We start from the raw sequence: 5489 nt of genomic DNA, 5'->3' as shown, positions 1-5489 counted from the left end.
CTTTTGTGCTGCCGGGATCAGCGGCGGAAACAATCGGAGCGATTGCAGCACGTCGGCGTTGTTGTGGCTGCTTTTTGCCGTGCAGATGGTGGAAGCATCCTCGAAGTTTTGGCTGTGGTTTGTTAGGTTTTGCGTTGCTGGAAGGGTAGAGGATAAATTCCAATGGCATTAGAGGGCCTTACTCCAAGTGCTTTAAGTGATATAGAATAAGACATTCCTGAAACCAGTAAGCTTTAGAAGGAGATCCTCCGAAATCCATGGGTGGGCTGGAAAAAAAAGCGCCTTTTTAATAAAAAAAAATGTATTAAATATCTCGGGATAAGTAGCACCACTTTTTAAAGCACTGATCCTCCTGCAGTAATTATACCAACAGTAACAACAATATTTTTTTAAAAAAATAAGTGAATTACCTTGGATGAACCAAATGATCAATACAAAAGTGCTTGAGATCAATTTCTGAGTCTGGATGGGTATACAAGGTTTTTAAGACAGGCAAGGCCAGTCCACCATGCTCTTTTTATGTGTTAATTTCTAGGAAGGTATGCATTATGAATGCAGTACAAAAGGACAAGGGATAGTCAGTATAAGGAGCTTCCCCATCACCCCCCCTTGGTTGAAGGGGAAGAAGATACTCAAGGCTCAGGCATTTTTACAAGTTCTTCTTTGTGAACGTAAGCCAGATTGTGATTGCACTTCCATAATCTATTAAGATGAACAGGTTATCCCTAAATCCTGAGGGACCTTGTAGTTGGAGGTAAAGGCACAAAGAAGTCACATACACATCCCTTTAGTTTCTAGGGGTGAAGGAGTTCTGATCTGAAAAAACAAAGCTTACAAACACTTTCTGTGAAACAGTTGAGGTTTTTTTTTCATTTTATTTGTAATATATCCAGGACAGAAAACTTAGTTTCTCTGAGAGATTGCTTACTTCTGTCAGTCCTGCTAGGTTGGCCAGGAAGTCAACTCCACAGGAAAATTAAAACTATTATTGAGATTTGCTATGATATACGATCTTAGAAGTCTGACTGTGCTACACTTTCTCTCCCTTCTTGTTCTGTAATGAAACTAGTCAGGTGCCTGCTTGAGCTAAATGTTATCTTGTACAGTATTGTGGACTTAAAAAAATAACAGTCCCTTTTGCCTAGATAAGAATTATTTAATTACTATCATGAGCAGGATGAGTCTACAGACAATTTCACAAAAATCAAAGCAAGTTGTTTTCTTTTTAACTGCTGATGAGGCAAAGGAGACTCAGAAATTCACTAGCCATGTCAGATTGCATCATCTTAGCTATTAAATCAAGACTTCTAGTAATGTTATTGCTTCTGAATATAATCAGTAATTAATTAATCAAATCCTGCAATTAATGTGCAGACATGTGATATTCTAAATCAGATAGACTTTGATTTTGTCTAAATCTCTTTAGTAAAGTGCTTCTGAAACATAAAGTAAGATCAGATTATGTATCACAGTCAGATTGTGATGTGGCTCATGCTTCTTTGCTTCCTTTGATAAACTGCAAGGTCACAGGGATCATAAGAAAAAATTCTGTGTAAAATTATAACTATAAAGATTATTGCAGAAGAAGAATACAGTGAAAAGACAACCTTAAAAAAGAGAATCTACTATGTCTCCCACACCCCAATTTCAAAGCTATTCCTGAAATCAACAAAGGAAACAGTATGGTCCCAAAATTGACTTTTAAAGTTAACGATGTTTCTTCGTTTGTGATCACACAATCTCTGCATACAAACAACAATTTACAGATAACTTTCATGATTTAAATGAAGTCAACACATTCCATCCAAAGTGCTACTACTACCTTAATTTCAAGAAATCCTAAGTATTTGGAACACATTACATTGGTTATATGGATGTATTTGAAGTGGATTGATTTCCTGAAATTCTAATGTGAGCATGACTGATGAATTATCAGTTGATCTTGACTCTTAGTGACCATATAGATTTCTCCATGACAATTGGTCCATAACCTGAGAATTGAATGACTCAGTATTTTTGTACTAAGAGGTATTTTAGACTAAATTCTGGGATTAGTATTTTCAACTAGCTGCAACAGTACAATAATACTTTATCTGATGTCACTCATCTGATAACTTTCCAAATGTCCACACTAAATAATTTTTGTTTGGGGGTGAATAGAATAGCAAATATAATGTCTATTTTCTTTTACAAGTGCTTTACGATCATCACACTACTGGATTAGAATTGAGCCCCTTTGCCTCTGTGTAGTTTCTCTCTAATTTTTTACGTTATTAAGAAGTTGTTGTGACTGCATATTTGCTACGCAGTCCTATACCTGAATCATTCTCAAGAGTGTTTACCTTATTGCTGTATTCCATGTGAGTCTAGCCCAGGGCATTCTGGGTTATTTTCTTCATTCCTTTCATCTTCATCCTTTGGCTCATTAATACAGGTAGTTCTTGGGATAAAATCCTCTGTTTTTCTCTGTCATATATGTGTCTGTATGTGGGCATATGCATAATCAAGAGTTTTGAGAGATGAATGCAACGAAATTTCACTTTAATGTATGCTGATTACTTTTAAATAAAAGATTCTGTTCTGTTCTATTCCATTCCATTCATTTTTAATAGTGTTTTCTCTCTGCCCTCAACATTATTTTTGCTGGGTATATGAGCCGTTTTAATCCCCCTTTTGGTTATTGATGTAGTCAGGGTTGTGATCTGCCCAGCTGCTATTTTCCCCTTTAGAATCATGGACATGAACAGTTACCAAGTGCTGTCCTCTGTGACCATTTTGTCTTGAACTCCAGGAGAGACAAGAAACATGATTTCTGTATAGGATTATGCCCACAAAATGCCTGAATGGCACTTGACCTATTTTTTTAGTTCAGTGCTCTTTTGAACAAGTGCTAGTCTGTGCTGTTGCAAAGATTGAGATGACTTCAGGGAAGGAATGCTATTCAAGGATTTTCTCTGTGGCGTACGATGGAAGCAAAAATTGGATTGTGAAGAAACAGGCTAGAAAGAGTATTGATGCTTTTGAACTTTGGAGTTGGAAAAACCTGGGAGTAGCATGGACAGCCAAGAAAACAAACAAATGGATATTTGAATAAATCAACTCAGAATTCTCACATGAGGGATAAATGATCAGACTCAAATTATCCAATTAGGCCACATTTTACACAAAGACCAATTACTCAGTGGGTAAAAAAACTCTGAACTTATCAACTAGAAAGCTGACAGCCCGGGTTCGAGACCCCAGCACCATACAATGGGGTGAGCTATTACCTGCAACAGCTCCTTCCCACTTAGCAGTTCAAAAGCATGTGAGTAGAAAAATAGGTACCATTTTGGTGGGAAGGTAGCAACGTTTCACGTGCCTAAGTGTATAGTCATGCTGGCCACGTAACCATGGAAACATCTTCGGACAACACTGGCTCCCTTGGCTAAGAAACAGAGATGAGCACTGCCCCTTAGAGTTGGACACGAGTAGACAGGGGTAAGGTTATCTTTACCTTTACACAATTTTTGGAAAAGACTCTAATGCTAGAAAAGAATGAAAGAAAGAAAAGAATAGGATGACTAGCAATGGGGTGGATAGCCTCGGTTTCAATAATAATAAGTGCAATGTTGCAAAACCTAAAAGAACAGGTTGGAAACAGATTATCCTAAAGAAAATTTCTATGATTGCTAAGAATTGAACTGATCTGATGTGCATAATCAAATAATCATAACTCTACCCTGAAAGATTCCTACATGAGCCTGTACAGCTTTCAAAATCGCTCCAAGAGTCCTGGTCTCTCATTGCTGTTAAACTTCCAAAGGGTGATTTAAATAAGAATCGCATAAAGTTCATTATGCAATTTAGAGCTGAAAGGAGGAATGTAGTCTGATGAGTCTGATTTTAAATGGACATTTGCTGTACAGATCTCCAATTTATTGCTAATCAGCCTGAGATTTTTGAAAAAGGTACACATGCTAGAAATCATTGCCTAAAATGTATAAGTAAATAAATTATGCAGTAATTCTTTCCATCAGACTTATCTGTTCTTATGTAGAAACCATTATGTACATTTTCCTTCTTTAGCAAGCCTATCTTTAGTTTCCCAGAACCATTTCTGCTGCCCTGGCTGAAGGTTTCTAGTAAACATTTCATGCTGGCATTGATCAGTGGTTTTATAGCATCATAAATACACATAATGCTTTATCTAATTAAGAGATAAACTGCCTGCAGTAATGTACTTGCTTAGATGGAGTCATCCTATAGCGTTTACATTTGTTAGGGTCTATTCTCACTTGGCATCTAAAGCAATACAGTTCAGAAAAAAAGATGTATAATTCAGTGACAATTTTGTATACAATACTGCCTAAGTTCATTTATGTTATCTTTCAGTGGTTCTCAACCTTTTCTTCACCACTGACCCCCTTTAAATACCTTTGTGGCCACCTATCATGGCCATGGACCCACATAACTTAATTCAAAATTTAAATCATAACATTTATTCAAATCTTTGCAGACCCTCTGTGATGACACCCTTACTAGGGTCCGTGGAGCATAGGTTGAGAATTAACTGTTATATTTGATATAACATATTTCTTCCAGACAGCTCAGAGCAGAGGTGATATTCAGCAGGTTCTGACCAGTTCTGGACAACCAGTAGCAGAAATTTTGAGTAGTTCAGAGAACCAGCAAATACCACCTCTGACTGGAGATTTTACAGTATCCTTCCCTTGCCTCGTCCACCAAGCCACGCCCACAGAACCGGTAGTAAAAAAATTGGAATCCCACCACTGGCTCAGAGCACCTCGGACCTGGCTCCTTCTGTATTCATTTTGTCCACCTAACAACCTTATGAGATCGATTAGCTGAGGAAAGGTTATTTTTAGTTGATTTATACCCCACTTTTAAACTAAGAGCTAAAGTTTTAATCTCTCTGCCTCCTTTTCTCCCCCCACAGCAATAATCCAATGAGGGAGGTTGGACTGGCCAAGAGCGACTGACACGATGTTGCCCAGTCAGCTTTCATGCTTACGAACTTATCTGTGGGGCAGAGTAGTAGGGATTGAGCTCAATTCTTTCTTTTATTCTGACATTGGAAGGAGCTGGTGATTCTGACATTTGCGTTCCCCCTTTAATCATGAAATATAATTGCTAACTTTGGGGAGAGAATTTTGAGCCTCCCATATTTGTTGGGAAAGTGTCTTCTAGGTTTTCAGCCTCAAGTAAGATGTGTTATCTAGGAATGAAATCCTTTTCTTTATTAAAGTACCCTTTCCCCCCCTTTTCCCTCAAGTCTTTCTGCTGAGCAGACATTCCGCAATGACTCTCTGCATACCACAGCAGAATTACAGGCAGTCCCTTGTGATCCCCAAAACATTACATACTTGGAACTGCATCTGAGCTTTAAGAGCATCTACTGAAAAGGAACTGGCTTGATATCAGAACAGAACAGAATAACAGAGTTTGAAGGGACCTTGGAGGTCTTCTAGTTAAACCTCCTGCCAACC

Source organism: Pseudonaja textilis, chromosome 1 (assembly GCF_049901715.1).
Source record: "Pseudonaja textilis isolate UNSWEBS1 chromosome 1, rPseTex1.2, whole genome shotgun sequence".
NCBI classification, from domain to species: domain Eukaryota; kingdom Metazoa; phylum Chordata; class Lepidosauria; order Squamata; family Elapidae; genus Pseudonaja; species Pseudonaja textilis.
Note: the sequence above shows the minus strand (reverse complement) of the source record.